Source organism: Prionailurus bengalensis, chromosome A1 (assembly GCF_016509475.1).
Source record: "Prionailurus bengalensis isolate Pbe53 chromosome A1, Fcat_Pben_1.1_paternal_pri, whole genome shotgun sequence".
Taxonomy (NCBI): Eukaryota; Metazoa; Chordata; class Mammalia; order Carnivora; family Felidae; genus Prionailurus; species Prionailurus bengalensis.
The window spans coordinates 73,508,063-73,532,503 of NC_057343.1; the positions used below are offsets into that span (position 1 = coordinate 73,508,063).

At 39.2% G+C, this 24,441-nt stretch overlaps 1 protein-coding gene and 1 pseudogene across 1 annotated transcript in view; both read right to left on the reverse strand.

Annotated features, from left to right (window-relative positions):
* FGF14 (fibroblast growth factor 14) overlaps positions 1-24,441 on the reverse strand; it is a 620,232-nt gene that overhangs the window by 485,982 nt on the left and 109,809 nt on the right. The gene's annotated exons all lie outside the window — the stretch shown is intronic.
* LOC122496689 lies at positions 15,850-15,945 on the reverse strand (annotated as a pseudogene).

Genomic DNA, 24,441 nt, shown 5'->3' on the forward strand with positions numbered 1-24,441 from the left:
GACCTCACCTGTCGACATGGTGGGCATCCCACTTCATGTTATAATCCTCGTTATCATATAGTCTACCTAAACATTCTTTTTGGGTAGTTGTTACAATAACACCTCCAAATCTATAATGATTTTAACACAGTGAATCTCATATTGGGGTACCTGTTCCTCTGAGAGGTAGAAATATTTGTTTTAGTTCTAAAAAAAAGTTACATATATTTGTGAAACCTTGCAGAAACCAACTAAAATCTCAAGGTTCCTTCCTAGTAAGTCTAGAATTTTATCAGTTGAACTATTTATTTGACACACACACACACACACACACACACACACACACACACACCAACTATAATATTCATTGAAGCAAGGATGCTCTAGTAAAATGTAGGTGATCAATAAGTAAAAAGAATAAAATGCCAATTTTCTAATGTTGCTCAGAAGCTCTGATTAACACCTGTATAGAATACATTATTTTAAAAATGCAACTTGTTTAGAGGTTAAAAATCTATCAGACAAAGGATCCAAACACACACACACACACACACACACACACACACACACACTAAAAGGACCACTTAGTAGAAGAAGTATTGAAAACCACTTAACCCATTTAACCCATACTCTAGTCATATCTGACTTGACACACTATATCTTTAATTCTCAGCTACAGAGAATGATGCCTATACACTTTGTACCCTATGTGGAGTTTTTTGTTTTGTTGTTACTCATCATTATTTAATAAATTATTTTGATAATGGTAATAATAGCTTTCAACTCATAAATAACTGTGAAATCCACAATAATTAAATGCATATTGATTTTCCATAAGCACATCAAGATTATATGTCACCTATAACAGAATCTTAGCATACATTTGAGTATTTCCTCCAGAACGATTTTTGTTATGTCTGTATCTTTGTATCAAATGACAAAGATTAACTATTTCTCTTCATGGGTAATACTTTCTGTAATATCCTGCAGAAACCATCCATCTGCTTCTTGAGACATCTCTTGTTTGCACTCAAAAATTACAAACGGTTCATCCTTGGTCTTTTGTATAAATTAAAAGATATGCAAAAATATACTGTCTAATGAATAATTTAAGTCATGATGTCTGACTAGAAGCATTCTTTTTTTTATAATCTCTGAAAAAATTCTTGCATTTTCATTTAAAACATGAGGAATCTCTCTCCTAATCCTTAAAGTAAAAACAGCTTTTGAAATATTTGAAAAGTAAAAAAGGTAAAAATGAATTTGAGAGCAATGAGCTAAGGATTCAAACATGAAGTCACTCCATTGAGAAACACCTTGTTGATAATCCCAATGGTTTACAGATACAGAATTTGGGTCTCAGACTTTTGTGATTGATGAACTCCTAGGTTTAGAACAGAAATGGTACTCACTGCCCTGTGACGTGAGTCCAAATACTAGATCCTCAAAGGAAATTCCCTTCCCAGTGGTCACCTCTGCTTAGCCCAATAAAGTGTGCCTTCAGTTGAACTCCCTCACAATCTTCTCAAAACTAGTAAAAAGGCAGGGATATTTTAAGTGATTTTTAGCATATTACATTTCAGGTGTTCTACATTCACTTTGCAAAGTGAAATGAATCCTAGATGTGATCCTAGGTGTGTATCATTTGCAATATCAACCCAGATGATAATGACCAGGATGGACACAGTAAGGATGATATAAGGACACCACTGAATGGTCATGAGTAAAAACAACACATTCTCAAATTGAAGAGTAATAAAACAGTAAAAACAAACAAAAATCTTGCAGCATACCCACTTCTTGAGCTACCATTGTGCTACTGTGCAGATGGAGGGGATATGAAACAACTAGGAACTGCCAAATCAGACTCAGACTGGTTTGCAACAAATTACTCAATCTGAGATTGAGTTTTTGTTACTAACTTGGAGAGTCCAGGTTGTCTTCAGGCTTGCACCAGACCATAGAAGTGAACACCAATGCACAGTGAGAGCTCATTAACTGTGCTTTTCCCTTAACCACTGAGTTATACTAACTAGGGCTTTCTGGGAATTTCTGGCTGCCTACCTTGGAAATTGATACATACATGTAAAACATATCATTATTACATCGTGTTTAATTCTAGCCACTGTACCAAACAGTATTCAAATTACTATGCAATACAGGTTTACACAAGGAAAAGTGTGCCTTTTGTTATTTTATTTTTTTAGCATAGAAGTGCTAGCATCTTATTTAAATAAAATTATTAGTGGGGCACCTGGGTGGCACAGTTGGTTAAGCATCTGACTTCGGACCAGGTCATGATATCACAGCTCATGAGTTCAAGCCCCATGTAGGGCTCTATGCTGACAGCTCAGAGCCTGAAGCCTGCTTCAGATTTTGCGCGCGCGCGCGCGCGTGTGTGTGTGTGTGTGTGTGTGTGTGTTTGCCCCTCCCCTGCTCATGTTCTGTCTCTCTGCCTCTCAAAAATAAACATTAAAAAAATTCAAAAATAAAAATAAAATTATCACCAAAATAAAAAATATATAAATTATAAATTTGTAAAATTATAAATTCACAGAATTATGAATTTGTAAATTATATTAAACAATACCTATATATTTCTAACAGTATATATACACATATATAACATATATAATATTATACATATTGTTAATTCATGATCACTAAATCAAAAGCACTTCAGCGAAGATCTCAGAATCTTCTCTAAACTACTGGCATATTTAGAATGGAGCCTTTCTTATAGATTATTACATTTACTGCAGGCCATCAAACAAAAATTCTGCAGCTCTGAAAAGACTGTTCACTGTCAGTTCAAAGAATTCTTTATCCTTTTAAGAGCTTTGAAGCCTTTGGTGCATTATTCAAGTTGCCTGAAAAACACATAACTGTCATAGCACACACAGGCTTCTTTCTGGAACACTGAAGAAAGATGTACGTGTTTGGCCCTTCATATTTCTGGAGAATTTTTTATTTAAGCAGTATCTTATATAAGCAACTAGAAACACATGAATGATGTGTTTAGTTACTAACATGACATTTTCAAGTTGACAGTAAATGATGCAAAAAATCAGAGGCTGCAAGGTCTTAGTGTTGCCATTAATAACAGGAGAATGTGACTTTGACTAATTTGGTAGTGTGTCTGTGGTATCTGTGCTGATAGTCACCCTTATAAAATTAATGGAGGCCAAGATGTATACATTGTGAAGTCAGGGATGCTTGATAAAGGTACATCAGAAATGGCACAAGGGTTAATACTTCGCCTGACTTTTTTTTCAGTTTTAATTTCAACTATTTTATCTGCAGATTCATTTTATCAACTGCCACATTAGTAGAATATGGCCAATTTTACCAACCTTATTTTTAAACAGATGCTAGACAACAGAGAGATTGTGCTTGATGAAAGTTTATTTTGGAATGCCTGTCAAGAAAATCTATTTTCGAAATCATTATTGACTTTATATTCCTATTTTAAACAACCGCAATGTGACTTTGCCTTAAATTCATACATCCCTGTTTAATTCTAAAGTTGTGTTTAAGCTGAAAGTTAATGCAAAACTTGGACGAGCCACCACTCGCTGTCATATAGGAAAGACTGTATCAATCTACTTTCTGTGTCAGACTCCCCTCCCTCCCCTGGGGAGCATGCCATGCACTTGATCCCTCCAGATACATGTGGGAACAGCACTGAGGCCCATACGGTGCCTATGGGGGTCACCTAGAAGCTTTCTAATCAGCTTAACTCACCAGTCAGCTTGTGCCCTGCAGACTCACTCTTCCATTTCCCAGAGGAGGGACTGGGAAGGGCTCCAGGCAGGATCAGGAGGCCAGCCCCAGGCTCTGCTCTGTTGCTCTCTATTATCCCTCTGGAAAGCATCCCAAGCTAGGAGGATCCCAGGAGAGAAAGGACCTTCCATAGCCTCAGTCATTTACCAAATCTCACCGAGGGGAAAAGGGAATAAAGTCGAATGCTAAATACCCTTTTTTGTGAATTTTACAACTGTTCAAACTCTTCCTTGATGCGAGTTCTCATCTGCTAAAGTGAGCCCACGGAGGTGCTCCTGCACTCGGTGACTTCTTAGCTTGCTTATGTAACCGATCTAATTTAAGGCATGTATTTTTAAAATTTACATCCTTCCTGTCCCTGTCCGGGTCATTAATCTGAGTTAGACTGGAAATGATAACACGGCCGGGATCCTATCTGTTCAGTTCACTTTACAAAATGATTGGCCCAGAACCAGATGTGACCCTTAGAGTAAAATTCTTCTGTCGGGCTGACAGTGGTCTTTGAACATCCCCTTCGAGAAATGCTTTCCAGGTGGGGGCCGCTCATCACTAAGTGTCTGTGCTACCAGGTTCCATAACTGAATTCTGATGAAATCGCACACGAGCAGCTCAAGTCCTGTCAGCAACCCCACTAATGCCTGCAGCCCATTAAAAAAAGGCTTCCAGGTCACAGGCTAAGATTTCTGAAGTGTCCCTTTGTTCACAGAAGAAGAAACAGAGGCCCCGGAGGTAAACTGGTTTGTGCGGAATTGCAAAGCTAATTGGCGGCTGTCTCCTGAGGCTCAAGGGTTTGCCCACCAGAGAATAAACAGTGGACAAGTTAAAAATTCTAGAAAGGTAGCTTCTAAGATAAGAGAGAACAAAACAACAATATATACTGACATCAGCTCCTAGCCATCCCTAAAGTTACTCTTATGAGCTAAAGCATTTAGTCAGCATGCTGGGTAGTTAACTGAGTGGCTGGGAATGGATTTAAAATGCATTGTTCCTTCAAAAATTAAAAACCAAGATGCTCTAAAATGTAGAGTTTTCAACCCCCAAAAGTAAGCTTCACTCTGCATGTACTTTGTGTGCAAAAAGAATATATTTCATTAAACTCCAGGGTATGTGTTAGTCTGCAAAATTCCTCTCTGCTACTATCATAATGTGCCTTTGTTAATTTTCAAGATAAATGATTGAAAACAAACAGCAATTGCGAAAGAGGGAATCACATGCCACCAAATCCATCTGCTCTAGGGTTTAAAGATGAACTGCACTGTGAACCCACCTGTAAACGGAGTGTGTCTGAAGCCCCTTCTGCAAGTGGTCTGCACAGCGTGTCCAAGGAAGGAAGATGGAGTGACAATCTATGTTATAGACTTTGTGACTTATACACCAACTGGGCTTATTTTTTATTTTCTTTTAATTTGGGGGTTTTTCATAACTTTAAAAGTATTAAGAACTTATGAAAAACATTAGAAAAAAAATTACCTGGAATCGCTTAAGAAATGACCATTGTTAACATACAGCTATATTTCCTCCAAGTATTTTATATGCGTATGTATAGACAGACACATAAATAAAGACAGATAGATGGATAAGATTTATTATGGTTTATACAATGTTTTAATCCTTTTCCACACAATACATTTATTTTACTAGCTACTGTCATATATAAGCTTATGTATTTCTTTATTGTTAGAGGTTTGGCTTATTTCCACTTTTTGGCTATTAAAAGAACACTACCATTAGCAATATTCCAACAAAATTTACATGTTATATTTAACCAATTCATTTGCTAGAGTGTTCTTTTTTTTTTTTTTTGAAGTTTATTCATTTTGAGAGAGAGAGAACATAAGTAGGGGAGGCACAGAGAAAGAATGAGAGAGAGAGAATCCCAAGCAGGCTCTGCCTTACCAGCGCAGAGCGTGATGTGGGGTTCAAACTCAAGAACCACGAGAGCGTGACCTGAGCTGAAATCAAGAGTCGAATGCTGAACCAGCTGAGCCACCCAGTCACCCTGCCAAGGCGTTTTTCCTATTCCAACTGAGAGTTCTGTGTTATATGACTGTCTTTATTACTATTGTCTATTGTCCCTCATCAACTTATAACACTAATAAACTTATTGATCTCTTACTCTATGCCAAACACTGTTCTAAGCACTTTTCATACATTTGTACATTTTAATCTTCACAATAACTTTATGAGACAGAACTAGTATTATCTTTTATTATCTTTAAAGAGAAGAAGAAACTAAACCACAAAGAGAGCCCTCTGTAACTTCCCTAAGGTCACATGGTTAACACAGGATGATCGGGTATTCGAACCCACAAGTCTGGGTCCCAGGCCCTGCTTGGAATTGTGTCTCTAAAGGATAAGATTGCGTGTTTATTAAGCATGCTCTTTTAATATATTTCCCATTTTTAAAAGTACCATGTAAGAACAGGAATATTCATGTGTTGGGATAACAACTAATTTTTTAAGAAAATAAAGCATAGGAAGGAAATTGTCCTAGTGACTCAACCTGCTTCATTAAAACAGCTTCTTTCTGAACCTAAATGTCCATCAACTGATGAATGGATAAAGAAGTTGTGATTTATATATACAATGGAATACTACTTGGCAATGAGAAAAAATGAAATCTGGCCATTTGCAGCAACATGGATGGAACTGGAGGGTATTATGCTAAGTGAAATAAGTCAGGCAGAGAAAGACAGATACCGTGTGTTTTCACTTATATGTGGATCCTGAGAAACTCAACAGAAGACCAGCAGGGAGGGGAAGGGGGGGGGGGAAAGTTACAGAGGGAAGGAGGCAAACCATAAGAGACTCTTAAATACTGAGAACTGAGGGTTCGTGGGGGTTGCGGGGGGAGGGGAAAGTGGGTGATGAGCACTGAGGAGGGCACCTATTGGGATGAACACGGGGTGTTGCATGGAAACCAATTTGACAATAAATTTCATATAAAAATAAAATAAAATAAAATAAAATAAAATAAAATAAAATAAAATAGCTTCTTTCTCAGTACAATTGACATTTGTCTTACTTCTCCTCTTTCAGAATCACAATCCGCAATGTCTCATATTTTTTTGAGAGAAAGACTATAAAGTATAGTTCAAGAAGTTTTAAGTTTATATATAAAGTTTTAAGTTCAAGAAGTGAATAATGGAGCATTGTGATTCCCATATTTGGGACTATCCTGGCAAGTTGCAGCTGAGATGAGTTCTAACTTGACCCTTTTCTAGACACAACCATAGAGGAGATGCTTATCTCTCTACATGCCACATTTCTAATCTAAAAATAGGGCCGTTAACCTCTCCCTTGGTGCTACGGTGAAGATGAAATCAAACACCACAGATAAAACCACTGGCACAGTGGCTAATGTATACTAAATGATATTTTTTTTCGTCTTCTGCCTTGTTCCCTGAAACAAAGCAAATAAAAATAAAACCCAGTTTTAAACAACACAGTTTAAAGTCTAAACTTTTATAACATAACAGGTACTGTCTCCTTGAGAATAAATCCTTCAGGAACTCCATTTGAAATGTCCCTAGCCCCGCCCCTCCCCCACCCCCGAAGAATATGCAAGCACCCCTTCTCCTTCTCCCAGTGAATACACAGGATGCCTTCAGAGTCTGCTCCCAAATGTTACACTGTTTACAGAGTTTACATCTTACTGGAAACAGATGGACTCAGGACATGATGCTCAGGGACCGGGCCTAAAACTGTATTGGGTGCTTGACCTAATATATCAGGGAGGAAGCTATCTGCATGGTAAATACCCATTACAAGCATCATTTGAGTCTATTGTGGCTGCAGCCCTATATGTATTAAATAATTGTTATTTCCTTCATTCAGTCTGTTCAAATAATAGTCCCTCCTTAGGCCACATGCTGCAGGAAAAATAGGCAATGATTTCAGCAGTCTCCAGGCATGTCAGCCCCTGAAGAATAAATAACGTATTTATCTTTAAAAAATTATGTAGCAGGTTGAAAAAAATGTCATTTTTAACAGCTGGCACCAGAGCTCCCCTAAGGGAGAGAACGGTCTTTAAGAAAATACCTGGATAGACTGCTTTAAGCAGGGAGGAATGACCTGAGGGAATGCTCTATGTGAAGACAGCAAATCCAAGACTGCTCCATGAGACGTTAACAGAATCTGGGGGGATGAAGGAGGCATCTAGACAGGAGGGTGGGCGAGTCATCTGGAAGAGTGGAGGGGACGGTGGACAGCAGCAGGACAGAAAGGTTTGATCATGCAGAAAAAGAAGTGGGTAAAAAAAAAAACAACAAAAAAAACCCAACTCCACGTGACAAGGAAGTCAGGGCATTGAGTTATTCACTAAGTCAGAGTTTGGTTCTGCGACATAAACCGCCTTCATCACTGTGAACCTTCAGTAAAGCTGTCATACACACCAATGTCTCGTTTGAATGGTGGTTTTGGTTTCACTTCTGAGCATGCGAGCGACAGAAAAGGAAGAAGCTCCAGTGACTGAGATAAAAATCAGATGGAGAACTCAGCGGAAATATGAAAACACATCTAGGGTGAACATGAGAACATGAGCCCCTAGGAAATAAGAGACACTGGGGGGAGTTGGGAGTTTAAGTCAACTTTCTGTAAACTTCAAAGGGACCTAACATAAAGTCTACATGAATGAAAAGAAGCACTCTCCAGTTGACAAGCATAAAAAGAACAGGACAAAGAGGCACTTTCCAAGGGACTTGGGGAAATGAATTTAGACTTCATCTATTTCTGTTGCAGCCTTATATTTTTTTTCCAGATGCTTGAGCTTTCAAGAGTATGACTTATTATAAAATCATTTTATATGCATTCTAAATGAACTTAAGTCACTGTTTTGGTGAAAAGTAAGGCATTCCTTCTATAAGCTATGAACAGAGTGGTGTCAAAACTGAATTTCCTGGATGCAGGCTCTGAGTGTGCTCAGAAGGCAGTAAGTGTGGCCCATGGTGCCTCCACTGTTTCTTGAACACTTGTATGGAATTAGAAATGGCCACTGAAGAGTGGCTCCCTCTCTGAAAACCCAACTCAACAGCCCAGCGAAGTATGCATGTGTCACACACACAGTATAGCATTTCTGGCCTCACCTCATCTCTCTCTTCACAGGTATCCATCCTTCAAAGCAAAGCAACCAAATCCTCACCCCCTCCACCATTCCTCTGGCCTACTCCACCATGCTCACCAACAACCTCCTAATTATGCACTTACAATCTGTCCTTTGTCCCCATCCCTTTCCTTGTTCCCTTAGTCCCAGAATATTAACAGTAGCCCTGTCATTAAACTAGTCACCCCAGCTGGGAATCCTTGACTTTGTGTTCGCTATGCATCCCATTATTACTCTGATCCTAACTTCTCGGTCATTATGTAGTTCTTCCTACACAAGTATCTGAAATGCTTTGTGTTTCCAGATCCAGTCCTGCATTCTGTTTGCTTACTCCATATGCATGCCATGCTTCACCTGTCACTGAATGCCTCTCCAGATATCTCATCTCTCCCAGATCCTAACCTCTACTTCCAATCTCTACTTCCCAAAAGCATGTTGCACAGGTCCCTCTAGGTATCTCATCAGATAACTCAGTATCTCCATGTCTGGACCAATGGAGACAACAAGAGACACCCTGCCAGGATTTAGCCTTCCTCCAACCAGGTGCATCTCACAGCTATACCAAGGAAACAAAATCAGATATTTGCAAGGCAAAAACAGTATCTTCCACTAGCCATATAATAATGGATAAACTCCACCCATATGAGAATTAAGAAGATGCCAGAGATTCCAATCTTGCTGCCCCACTTGTCCCTATCTCATTATAAGTCATCACTTAAGCAACCATCTGAGCCACCTCTGTTTTTTAAATTTGCATTTAAATTCCATTTAGTTAACGTACAATGTAATATTAGTTTCAGGTGTACAATATAGTGATTCAGCACGTCAACACCCCCTGGCGCTCATCACAAGTGCTCTCCGTAATCCTTATCACCCATGTAACCCCTCCCCTCACCCCCTCCCTTCTGGTCACTTATGCAGTTATGGGGGCTGGCTAGCCAAGTCCAGTTCCTTTTTTATAGTTAGGAGTCTGTTTCTTGGTTTCTCTCCTTCCCTCTCCCCCCTTTTTCTCATTTGTTTTGTTTCTTAAATTTCACATATGAGTGAAATCATATGGTATTTGTCTTTCTCTGACTTATTTTGCTTAGCATACTATACTCTAGTTCCATCCATGTCTTTGCAAATGGCAAGATTTTATTCTTTTTTATGGCTGAGTAACATTCCATTGTGTATATATACCACATCTTCTTTATCCATTCATCAGTTGATGGACATTTGGGCTGTTTCCATAGTTCAGCTATTGTAGATAATGCTCTTACAAACATGGGGGTGCAAGTGTACCTTTGAATTAGTATTTTTGTATTCTTTGAGTAAATACCTAGTAGTGCAATTTCTGGATTGTAGGACCATGTCTTATTTAGAAATTATTTCATCTATCTTAATTATAATATCATAATTAACTGAGCAACTGTAATAATGATTTCCCTTTCCTTCTAGAAAAATATATCTTTATCTCCACTACATTTGGTGCTTCCTAACAATATGTTTAATAGAATGGCTCTGTAGACCAAAACTTCCTCATACCCACTCTACTCTCAATGTACTACCGTCAACATTTATCCTAAGCTCAGCCACTAAGAGCTTCCCAAAGTTGTGGTTCCTAAAATTGCAGTTCTCAAAATGCATTCTACATACACAAGTCCTCATAAGGTGCTCCATTTTTAAAATGATATTCATAATAAAAAAAACAGATGAACATAGGGGAAGGGAAGGAAAAATAAGATAAAAACAGAGAGGGAGGCAAACCAAAGAGACTCTTAAATACAAGAGAACAAACTGAGGGTTGCTGGAGGGGATGTAGGTGGGGGGATGGGCTAAATGGGTGATGGGCATTAAACAGGGCACTTGTTGGGATGAGTACTGACCACACAGAGCCTGCTTGGGATTCTCTGTCTCCCTCTCTCTACTTCTCCCCTGTTTGTGTGCTCTCTCTCTCTCTGTCTCTCTCTCTCTGTCTCTCTCAAAAATAAATAAATTTTAACAAGGCAAAGGAGAGTCACCAAAGGCATAAAAGAAAGAAAAAAGAAAGAATAAATCCTGGATGACCATATAATTGGACTTGTTTATTCATTTAAAAATGACAGCTACAGGGGCACCTGGGTGGTTCACCTGGTTGAGCGTCCGACTGCAGCTCAGGTCATGATCTTACAGTCAGTGAACTCGAGCCCTGCATCGGGCTCTCTGCTGTCAGCTCAGAGCCTGGAGCCTGCTTCGGAATATGTGTCTCGCTTCTTTCTGTCCCTCCCCCCACTCACACTCTGTGTGTCTCTCTCTCAAAAATAAATAAACACTAAAAAAAATTTTAATATTAAAAAAAGAAGAAATGACAGCTACAAACTTGTATCCTCCTGATGTCAGATAAAATTTTTCATAGAGCAAAGAATAATATTCATAGCCCTGTAATAGTCTCTTTAGTGATTTGATGAATGTTCTTGGTACACAGAATAAAACCATTCTTTTGGTTGTGAATGTTGCTTCAAGGGCTATTTCACTACTTCATTAAGAAGAATCTCCAGATTGTGCATGTGTGTGTTATATGAAATACATTCATGGTAGCTGTTTTTCTAGAGATGATAAAAAATTCTTTGTGAAAAGTAACTTTTGTTGGAATTCTTTACACATGTGTATTTCCAGAAGCAGGGTGAGCTAATGATTGGTGTGATAAATGCTTGTTCATATTTTTATCAGATCAATAATAAGCTTGGTTTCTGAGTAACTTGGAAAGTTACACTAAGAATTAATATCACACCATCTTTGCACGGAATTTTTCTCTATTTTGTTATTAGACTGAGAGTACACTATATTCCAACATTTCTAAGGATCTTCTTCATAAACTCTCCACTCTTTTAGGCCTGTGTTTAGTCAGGGAATAGATAAGCCAGAACCTTATAGACCAGCCAAGGGGCGCCTGGGTGGCTCAATCAGTTAAGCATCAACTCTTGGTTTCTGCTCAGGTCATAATCTCATGGTTCATGAGTTTCAGCCCCGTAGCAGGCTCTGTACTGACAACATGGAACCTGCTTGGGATTCTTTCTCTCCCTCTCTCTCTGGCCCCCCCTCTCTCTCTCTCTCTCTAAATAAAATAAACATACGTACATACATACATAAGCCAAAATAATACTTTGATAATTTTTTGTACTTTCATAGTGCTTAGTAAGTTCCAGGCACTGTTCTATATGTTCTTAACACTTACAACTCCCAATGAGGTAGGAACTATTGTTATTCCCATTTACAAATGATAAAATGGAAGCACAGAGAGGGTAAGTAATTTGCCCAGAGTTACAACAGCCAGTAACTCAGGGCATGAAGCCAAGGTAGAGGCTTCAAAGCAAACAATGGTAGTTGCAGAACCATGATCCAAGGCAGGGAGTCGGTTGAAGGATCAAGGAGAGGGAATGCTTCATGGACCAGGGTTCAACAGCAAAGCAGCAGCAGAAGGAAAACAAAAAACAAACAAACAAAAAAAAAACTAGACTGTATGTCTCTGAGCCATGGCTTAAAGATTCTTAGAACATTCTCTGACTGAGGGCAAAATTGGTCTCATTGTTTAGGGCAGGCTCCAACCTTATAGATGGTATTTAGTAAACTCACTTAGGGACGTTTTACTTTAAGGGGCTAAGGATCCTAGACAATCACTGTGTATCTCCTAACCAAACATGTCTATATCCTCTCTTCTGACTGCATTATGAGCATTTCCTCCCCTCAATTTTAAGAATGAGCTGTTCCATTTTCTCCACTATTGCTCATCTGTCCACCTTGAAAGAAATTCCCTGCTCCTCAAAGGATCCCCATCACACAGAATCTGATCAAGTTACTCTTCTTCCATAAAATCCCTCTTTTCCTTTTAAAGGAGGAAATAGCCACAATATTTATTATCTGCATATTTCACACAGTCATGTATTTCATTGAAATGTTTTGTTTTTCTGCATGAGCATCTCGCCTGGCAAATCTCTGTGGCCAAAGACCATTTAGGATTACTTACCTCTATGACTGACTCATAATGCTCATTAGTGTGGATAGCTTGTACAAAATGCCTAATGGGCATTTGTTAAATGAACATATCAATGGAAAGCATAATTTATGTGTTACCCTGCTTTTTCCATAAACCCATTCATGTGTGGTCCACAAAAAATGCCCAATAAATCTTGATTGATTAATTCCTTCGCTGTTGAGTCAGAAATTGTGGAATTAACAACAAATACTATTATTACAATCTAGTATTTGTTATTTTAAGTGAATAACAGTTAACAATATGAAGTGCCTCAACTGCTTTGTTTAATTGCACAGAACCCATGCTACAAATACTACCCAGGGATTCATTTCTAAAGAAGGCAAACACTTTCTTCCTTCTTTCACGCCAGGGAGGACACACAGCATATGTTTTGGTCCTAGTTGGTCTTCTCTGTCTCTGACACATAGCTGACAACAGTTCATAAATTTGAGTTTTCATGGTGATAGCAATTAGAAAGAAGGCTTGTAACTCAAGGCTACCAAGTCCCTTTGCATCAATATATTCTGGGTTTGCTTTGACCTTTTTGAAAACGTTGCATATGTATGCTGCATGTTTGCATGTATTCTTTCTGGCATTACACTGAGACTGTGAAGTTAAATGTCATTGCAGCCTAGATATCCAAGCCACCTTATCATATGACATTATTTGGGATATAATCACAATGAGCAAATCTGTTCCATAGGAACTGTTTAAAAGGTAGGCATGTACCTTTTTTGGTAATTCTTTGTGAAAACATCTCTACTGATGCCATGTCCTTTTTATTCTTCTCCCCCTCAAATACTTTTTTACTTTATTTATTTAAATTTCAGACCAGAACTATAGGGCAGGTCACATAACAATTTATATCTCTATAATGAGAACAGATCTCAGTTGATCACATGTGTAATACTGAATGCTTAATTTTAAGAATGCTCTTACTTTTTAATACAAACGGACAAGATGACACAAAAATACACCAAATAGGATTTTAAAAATGAGACACTTCTAAAATTATTGTTACTATGCATAAAATATTAGTCTTTTTACTTCCCCCATTAGACCATTCGCCCTCCTCAAAAAATTTTATCTCTGAGAGAATAATTCTTTGGTTGCTAGAAGTTCCACTTTTTTCCCTCTGTCTTTCCACTGCTCGAGCATGCTTGAAACTCTCTTTAATCATCCTCTATGCCAAGCATCAGGCACAGTGCCTGGCACACTGTAGCACTCAGTAATTGTTTGATCAGTGAATAAGGGAGAATCTTTTGAAGTTACACAAACGAACCAAAATCTTTCTTTTGAGGATGGATGATAAAAAAACATTTGCCTCAAAGGATAAAGTACTCTTTCAAGTTGAATCTGTCTACGAATCTAAAAATTCAAAGGCTCTAGTACATTACCTCGGCATTTTATTTTTTTTCCATACCACTTTGAAACAATAATTTTGTTTTATCTAGCTTTTTAATTTCCTTCAATCACAATCATGAAAAACTGAGAAAGTAGTCTGTGTTCATGTTAGCCTGCAAAATATAGCGTGTTGCAAACTCACAAAAACAATCTGCCATAAATAGGACAGTGATAGTCTCACGTATCTTCATATTCTCAGTAATTAAGAGGAAAACCGATTCGAAGTCCAAAGCTGAATTCACACTGATTCAGTTTTGTATTAATTCTAAATGCAGATGAAGATATTTACTTCCTTTTTTATATAAGATTTTTTTAAATGTTTTCTTTTTATTTATTTTTGACAGAGAGAGAGAGACAGAGCATGAGCAGGGGAGGGGCAGAGAGAGAGGGAGACACAGAATCCGAAGCAGGCTCCAGGCTCTGAGATGTCAGCACAGAGCATGACGTGGGGCTTGAACTCACAGACTGTGAGATCATGACCTGAGCCGAAGTCGGTGGCTTAACCGACTGAGCCACCCAGACACCCCTACTTCCTTTTTTTTTACTACACCATAATAACATTTTTTAAAGTTTACTTATTTATTTTGAGAGAGAGACAGAGAGAGTAAGTGGGGGAGGAGCAGAAAGAGGGAGAGAGAGAATCCCAAGCACGCCCTGCACTGTCAGCCCAACACGGGGCTTGAGCTCACAAACTAAGAGATCATGACCTAAGCTGAAATCAAGAGTCAGCAGTTAACTGATTGAGCCACCCAGGCACCCCACCCCCCCCCCACAATAACATTTAGAGAATCAAAAGTACTTCAAAACCCTCAGAAGAAAAGTATTATCTAACTTGTAAATAGTTACCTCCTCACACTGTAGCGACCACTTTTTGCTTATTGATGGAGTAAAATATATTTCTTTCATTTCAGATATGTGAATGGGTGGTGTCTTCTCATTTTTATAAGTGTGTCCCCTTGGACATTTTTCCCTATAGTCTGAATTTGGCAGTTCTCTTTTCCCGTTGCACTGCCCATAAGTGCCAAGGTCAGCCCCATGGCATGGTACTAACACCACCACACCTGCTCCCCTACCAGGCCAGCCTCTGGACGCAGGAGTCCCCAACCCTGAGGTCCAGAGCAACAGCTCATCTTTGGCTCTCTGGACCCAATCAACTTTGGTTTTGTGCCAGCTACCAATTTTCCCATTAAATTCTAGTGCTGTCCCTGAATCCAACCCGAACACAGCACTGTGTTTCTCTGCATACGCAAGTCTTGGCTGTGGTCGTGAACTTACGTCTGGAGTGAGTGATAGGGGACAACCCTGAGCTAGGTCCAAGGCCACGTCACCCTTCCCTAGCAGTTTCACTGCCTTGTCCCTCCCCATCCTCCCTTTAAATCACATCATTGCTCTACCCTACACAGTTGTCACCAGCCCTAGAGACAACCTAGCAGTGGCAGAAAGCCACCCTGCCAGTGAGTATTGCTCGGTGGGCCAATCCAGACCTATATAGTTGGTAATTGTCCTTTAGTGGAACGTATACTGTTGCAGAAATCAAATAGAAGTCATCTAACCAATAACATTCTAGAAAACAACATCATTCTTTTCTACTCTGTATCACTTTCACATAAAAATTTTGCCTGTCATCCTTGGGCCATGCTAATCTTCTCAAATTGTTACAATTTTAGTAAATGTGCTGCAGAAGCAAGTGCTCACAGGAAAAAAAATTTTAACTTTTTTTTTTTTTGAGAGAGAGAGAGAGATGTGGAGCATGAGCAGAGGAGGGGCAGAGAGAGAGAGGGAGACACAGAATCTGAAGCAGGCTCCAGGCTCTGAGCTGTCAGCACAGAGCCCGACATGGGGTTCAAACTCATGGACCGCGAGACTAGGACCTGAACTGAAGTCAGACGCTCAACCGACCAAGCCACCCAGGCACCCCTTACATAAAAATTTTTAAAAATCAAAACAAAGAGAGGGTTGAAATTGAACAGTATTATTTTTTAGTAAGCTGCATGTTTTCTTGGGTCTGATTCTAAAAGCAGAAAAAACATATGCTCTTGCTAAAAAAGGTGATTGATACAGATTCTCTAACTTTTTGGCTACAAACTATGGGAAAGTACTTACCGACTCACTAACTCAAAATAGCCTTATGAATTCCCTACATTCTTATGTGAACTATCATTTAAAAGGTAAACTAGGCATTTTTCTTCTTTTGAAATTTATAAATTTCAGGGCATTTTATACACTGGGCTTGATCTTTTCTTCATAGCAGAGAAACCTTCTGAACCTTCTGAATATGCTAGCAAGTTCTTCTGTGTTCCACTGAGAGCCCTAAATACAGAAGGTCTGGGAGAAGAAAAGTGGGGAAGTTTGCATGGTGTTGCTAAGAGAAACCTAGTGGAGTTTATTACTTCCCTGTCTCAAGAATCCCTGTTCACCAAAATATATAAATATAAATTAAAATAGATGGATTGATAAATAAAACTTTCTAACACAAGATAATTATCAACCACAAGCTAAGGGGCTGCACATGACATTAAGCTACGCTGGAGAAACTGAGGCCAAAATTTCAAGAACCTAATGTGAATATAGTGGGATCCTAAGAATGAGGCTGCAAAAAAAGACAGCACTCAGAAGCCGATGGCTACAGTGCACCTGGAAGGATTCACGTTCCCAAGCAGGTGTCTGCCCCCTCACTCTGGTTCTGACCACCATGATCGGCCACCCCTCCTGCTGTCCACTCGGGCTTTTCTGGCCACAACCTGGAAGCACTTGAAAGAGGAGAGAAATGCTTCAGAGTCGCTGCAATGACTCAGCACATTAATGGTGACTCCACGGTTATCTGATTTGGAGCCAGCCTGGCTTGTGACCCCGGGTCACCCAATCCCACCCACTGCAGACTGACCAGCTGGCCATACCTGGTGTAAAACTTGTTCTTTGGGCTTGCGTCTCATGAGTTCGCATGAATCAGTGCTCAATACTAAACTAGCCTTCCTGGTTTTTTTAAGCCTTTTGTCACACCAGAGATTCATGGATAGGTTTTGAAAATGGCTTGATAATATTCCACTAATGGCTCTACATTTTGTGGGGCTGTGCTGTTGTTAATAAAAGGTCTGTTTTCCATGAGTTCAAATTAACTGACAACAACTAAGGGAGTTTAAAAGAAGTCAAATTTTACCTGCCAAACATTTCATACTATATGCTCCAGAGCAAAATAAATATGGAAATTTCTACGTGTTTTCAAAGCAGAAGATTCAAACATATTATTCTTCTCGAGGGTAAATCTTTCACCCTATTATCTTCCAGAATTTCAAATGTAACAGGAAAATGTGAGATCAGTATCCTAAACCACTTCCACAGGTAAGATCATATTACTATTTTTTTTTAAAGGATTAGCACGTCAGCTTGTTCTGGGTTTTCATATATAGAGTATTCACTACAGTGTCAACTACATGCTAAGTACTCAACAGACAAGAATTCTGAGCTTTTCCTTTAAGGCGTGGGTACGACTTTGTGATTTCCAAGACAAAAGTTAGCAAAACAGGGGCTCCTGGGTGGCTCAGCTGGTTGAGACTTCGGCCTAGGTCATGATCTCGCTGTTCCTGAGCTCGAGCCCTGCATCAGGCTCTGTGCTGACGGCTCTGAGCCTGGATCCTGTTTCACATTCTGGGTCTCCTTCTCTTTCTCTGTCCCTCCTCAACTCATACTCTGTCTCTCCCTCTCAAAACTAAATAAACATTAAAAAAAAGTTAGCAAAACATACACCAGATAGAAGAGATCACTGTAGCTACAGCAGTGGCTTGAGACTCAGCAGGATAAGAAACATCTCTATAAGAACACATTTTTTAAAGCTTAGCGTCAACCAATACAATGAATGGCAGGGCCAGTAGAGTGCAAGACCACAGTGAAAACCCAGTGTGGTTCTGGCATCTCTTAGGAACACAGCAGGCCACAGCAACAGCTCTGGTTTCTTTGGAGGACATGTGTGACTTTGGCCCTCTCTGGGAGATTGAGCTCACAGCGCTTTGAGCACAAGTCACAGACATCAGAGGCACATGGAATGTACTCATCAGGCTGAGATGAAAATGACCTTTGCCCAGGGCCAGCCCTTTGCTCATGGTCTTTCCGGGGTCAGCAAATAAGAGAGGCAGTTTTTCAGGCAATAGGAAAAGAATCCACACATTGCTGTCCCCTGCCAACCCCACTTTTCCATCCACAAACCCCTGTCAACAGGCTCCATGTTTCTTCCTCCAGAAGACGCTGCAGGTGGGAGGTCAGGTGTTCAAAACCACTTCAGAAGACTCCCTCTTCTCTGCTGTGACATTTTCTGGCATCCTATCAGCTGGCTACTGAGTCTTCGGCATTCACTTTGTACAATGAATTAATGTATAAGAAACTTGCTGATGTTTGCAGGCTCAGCACTCTTAATATTAGAAAATGACAAAACTTACTTATTGAATTTGTTTTTTTAATTGTCCTCCTTTGGAGAAGGGAACCTTCCATGCTTTCCATGCGCCTTGTTACTACCGCAAGGACTAAATTCATCCTGACTGGCCTCTTCCCATAAAGGGCCAGAGCAAAAGCAAATGTACGTGCGCGTATCATATCATGATTCTCCAGGAAGGGGACTGCTTACTTCCAGGGGTGTAGATGGCTGGCACCTGAATGAAATCAAACACTGAAGAAAAATGCCACTTGAGGCAAGAGAAGAGAAGGGGCACAAGGCCTCTGGGGTGGTATCTATAATGTGCTGCTGAATTTCACATGACTTTCATGAACCACGAACTGCATGCTTTACAATATTTTCCCAAGGCATTCTTTTCTAACAAGCCTCATTTTGTTTTGCATCCTTTTTGCTGTATAATATGCAAAAGAAAGAAAAGCACAATCGCTGGAAGTTCCGTCCCTGGGATTTGAAGTGCCCTCACTTGCATGCTGAGAAGGGTTATAATGAATATTTTTGGCATCAGCTGCTGAGAGCAGCTTGGTACTAGCAGCACTTGATTCAAAATGTCATATGATACAATAATACACAAATTGAGTGCACAGAGGGGGGAAAAACATCATGCAACCTGTCATAGGTACAGCAATTTCTCGTGAGTATTCAAGGAGACAGAGGTAGAAGTAGAAACGTGAAATCTGAAAAAAATAAACAGTCAACATCCACAAATGCTAGAAAAAACATTGTTAACAAATGGAACATAGCAATTTTTGCGTAATTGTAATACCAGTGGTTTCTTTAGTCAAAACCGTAGAATTCATTTATGAATGATCTGGTACAATTCAAGTGCTAAAGTCAGGGGCACCTGGGTGGCTCAGTCAGTTAGGCATCTGACTCTTGATTTTGGCTCAGGTCATGATCTCACGGTTTGTGGGTTCAAGCCCCTGTTTGGGATCCTCTTCTTCCCTCTCTGACACTCCACTGCTCATTCTCCTCTCTCTCTCTCTCTCTCTCTCTCTCTGTCTCTCTCTCTGTCTCTGTCTCTCTGTCTCTCTCTCTCTCTCACACACACACACACAATAAACTTAAAAAAAATTACTGAAGTCAATGAGAAAGCATATCTACTTAATATAATCAAATACATTTCCTATTAATTTTTAATAACTGATTTTCTTAAAATAGCAGCCCTTTTCTCCACTGCTTAATTTTTGTTTTCAACTGGTCTTTCTTCAGAGGCAGATTTAAAAAACAAACAAACAAAACAAAGCAAAAAACCCTACCTATTCCTGAATACAATTTGGGTAACTATTAGAACTGCCTTATCTAAAAAATGCCTAAATATTGGCTATGAATTATCTAATAGCAACTTTAAAAATAAGTACATTCCAAATATTAATTTCAAAGACATTCCTTGAACACCATGGTGTCCCCTTGTCTCATACTTTCTCATTTGTGTTTGGACATTTGGATAGTTACCATGTTAGCCATTCCTCTCTTTATTTCCAGTGTTTTTCTAATTGTTCGGCTACTTCCGTTCCTTGCGTCAATTAGTGACATCTTCCCAAATTAATTTTTGTTTCATATTATATCGACTACCTTTGTCCAAGGGCTGGCTCCCCAAACCAGCTGTTTTATTCAGTGTAGTTACTTCCTCCCTCTGTGCCTCAGTCCCCTTGTCCTCGTAAGGCTTCGGTGAGGACTGATGAGTTAGGGGGGCTCTTAGGACTGCATCTCGTGCATAGGGAGCTCTGTGTTCCTATTCCCATCTTGAAAGTGGAATTTTTTTAAATGTGAATACATATTATTAAAAGTATTTTAATATATCATTTTTTATTTGTTTCTCCCCCATGGGTCTACAGATTACTTCCGTTTAGGTCATTGGTTCGATTATTTTAAGTTGGCCATCTGTAGAATTTTAAAACAAGGAAGAATCCTAAAAATCATGTTTTCCAACTTTCGTTTACTATAGTAGGTTCCTAGTCATCATGATTATTGTCATCAGGCTTTTGTTAAACAACTAATTACACTACTCAGGGACTCTGATGCCACTGAAGTGCATTTGTCATCTAAGCTTTGGGCCTGGAGATGTCCTTGAGAGTATCGACTAATTCAATCTGTCCTGATTCATTGTTTTCAAAGCATAAATCTTTACTACATACTGCACTGGGATAACTAGCCATGGTATAGGTAGGAAGGATTCCTGTAGGCTTTCCTCACCCCTATGCAGACTTCATTCATTCTTTTCCTTTGACTGTTCAGCCCAGTGTGGCTTATAACCCGTTCGCACAATTACCATGCACTGGATCCTGAAACCACCTTTCTGAAGGTAGGGGCAAGGCAGCTATAACTGCCTTTTCCTCCTCTTGCAGGAAACTAGGAGTCAAAGGTTAGGATCATGCCCAGGGGCAGAGAATTAGATGTGCCACAGGGATCTGTAAAACCCAGGCCTTAGGATTTCCCTTCGTAACATGTTTTTACAGTGCATGCTATTTCTCCCCAGATGTGTCACTACCACGTCAGCAGAAGCAAATATCCTAGTGAGGGGCAGAGAACCAAAACAACGTAGAAACGGAAAAATAATGCCTGATTGGGCAGTAAGCCATTCACTCATTCAGCGGTTTAAGGTTAAGTTCACACTGGGGCTGTCTATACGATGTAGATATTGGGGCAACAGATGATTGAGTTCCATATTCAGCCAAGATGCGATTGAAAAAGAAAGTCTTTTGGGGTTATAGAAGAGAAAACCTACAAAGAATTGGCCTCGACCTCATCTGCCTATAGACAACGGTGGTGTTAAGTTTAAACTGTTGGGACTATGCTTTTTGTTCTTTACTGAGGGTTAGGAAACGATTATTGCGTAAATAAGGTAAATGAGTGTCATTTCTAAAATGAAATGTTTTCACATTCTTATCACAAAAATTTCAGTAAAAGGAAGTCTGTGTAATATCCTCATGATATCTCCAGGCCCACAAAGGCAACAGATGGTCTCTGGGTTTTAGAGATCTCTTTGTGTTCTATATTAAAATGTTTCCAAAAGATTGACATAGTGTAAGAGTCTGATTCCTTATTAAAAGATTCATTCTCAGGTTTTGTATGACTTCTACGAAGTATGAGATATGAGCCATTGTGGTTTGTGGCTTAGGTTGATGGCACAAACCTTCTCCCTACACCATACCGGAATTACTTTCCATCTCCCTACACCATATTGGAATTGTTTGGTCTGCAAATAGGGCAGTGATTAGTTGCCAGGTCAATGATTAGTTGGCCTGGTCATCCACTGATATGCTGCAAGGTGATTATCAAGTACATTTTTGCTAAAAGGACTCAAGAGCAGAAAAATGTTTAACTGCCATAAATTCTAACCACAGGATGAAACAAAACTGAACAAAGGAATGGTAAATTTAGTCTCGAGCTTAGAACCCTGAAGCATACAACTGCAGAAGCACAAGTGTGTGACCGTGGCACGCCATTTTCCTTCCAAACCACTGCCAAAAACAGCCTTGGAGCTTGTGTTTCCTTCAGTCAGATACTAATACTAAAGCTCCAGAAATGTAAAACAAGACAGCAAAATGGGAATTCAGTAGGAGTGCTGATATGTCAGGAGTGCTGACATTAAGTGTATTTCTTTGGCTAGTCACAAAATCTTCATCAAGAGGCCAAACTGTCTAATTCTATCATGAGGAGAACATGGATGAAAGAACTTAACTACTGCACATATTCCCATTTCAATATGGTAAACCATCTGAGTATAACAATCACCAGAGGCAATGGGGAGAAGTCTGACTACTAACTGGGCCAGGTGATGAAGGTCAACATTGACAGCATTACTTCATATTGGTAAGTATTGATAAGTACCCTGCATACGATGTGATGAAAATGACACCTTACATCTGAAAACTTCCTCCCCAAAATCCATAATCCTAAGCTAAACATGAGGAAAATGTCAGATAAACCCAAATTAAGGAACACGCTACAAAACATTTGACCAGTTTGACAGTTTTCAAAACTGTCAAAGCTATCAAAAATGAGGAAAGTTTCCCAAACTGCCCCAGTGTAGACAAGTCTGATGGGGACATGATTAGCAAATGTGATGTGGTATCCTGGATGGGATCCAATTACAGAAAAAGAACCATAGGTAAAAACTAATAATATCCTAATAAAATACATACTTGTATTAATAATAATGTATCAATATTAATTAATTGTCACAAAGGTACCACACTGATGAGATTCTAATAGGGAAAACAAGGGTATGGGGGACCCCCTGTATTATCTTCGTGACTCTTCTATAAATCTAAAACTATTCTGAAATAAAAGTTTTCTTAAAAATAAAAAAGTCTCTCCTTCAATTCAACTGATATCTGTGGATCGGAATAATTCAAGTAAGCAACTATTTTTGTATTTCTTCTGCTTTACAGAGGAATGTGATGGGAGCCATGGGAAGCTGCCCGTGCAGCCGGGATGCCCTCGCAGACTGCCCATGCAATGGATATCTGCTCCCCCCCATACAGGCCCCCGTTTTATTTATGCAAGTTGGCCTTGTTATTCTAATTATGTAATTCAATTATTTTTGAAATCACAAGCATAATTGCAAAAGAGAGAGTTGCTATTTCTGTGAAAAAAAATAGATTGAATGATTTGAAAAAACTTGATAAAGGCAAATGGCTAAAAATACTCCTTTGAATATGGGTGTTCTTGTACCATAAAAGATTGGAAGAAAATGTCATGAAAATCAAGAAAGATTCTGCACTCAGATTGCTTACATCCTTCAAGTTCTGCTCCACTTAAAGACACCAAAATTAGAAATCAGAGATCATGGGTGTGATTTCTACAAGAACTCAAATCAGTTCAACCACAATCAAAGAAACCCTATGGGGGTCAAAGTACTGGTGAATGAGCATTAACATAAAGTGAAATGTTGAAGGCACATGTGTATCATTTTTAATAATTGCCCTGTTTTATTGCTTTTTTCATTAACTTATCTTTTCAATTAACCAATTACTACTGATCCCAACTGACTATCCAAGCCATTCTACTGAAGATGATTTTTACTTTCATCTTTTATGCCTTAATATTTTACAGCACATTTTTAGCTTTCCTTTAACTGGTAAGTTCAGGTTTTTATTTTGCACTGTTTTATAATGAGCCCATTGCACAATTCTGTCACCTTCCCCCCCTTCCACCCGTGGACTCCAGACACAAGGGCAATTGCCTAATTATGCTGTGCTGCTCTAAGAAGCACAGTCGTTAAAGCGCCTTCTTAGGGGAATGATGTAAAAGTGCCAAGGGAAAACTAAAGACAAAATCCCCAAGAAAAAAGAAGCTTATTTTTTTTAATATAAATTCAGCGTCTGGGAAAACAATATCATTTCCTCTAAGTGAGTCTGTTTTCAAAGGACTCTAAGTAAGAGTCGAGCAGAGTACTGATTAAATGTGACATGCTTCTCTCTTGGCTTCTAGATGATAAATTCTGCACCAGATGATGACACTGGATGTGAATCTGTTTCTCATATCGTGCTGAGAACAAGATCACTAAGACATACTTTACCTTTCCCAACAGAACCCATCTTTTCAACGATGGTGACAAAGCTGTTTCTTCCTACGTCAGTAGAAAACTCATTCTGATCAAAGTTGAATAGTACCAAGGGGTTAGAATTTTCTAAGTAAAAGAACAGCAAGATGCCCTAAGGACACAAAGAATGGAATTAAATGGTTATTTTCAAATTCAGCTATTCACCAAGTATATATTAAAAATTAGTGTGG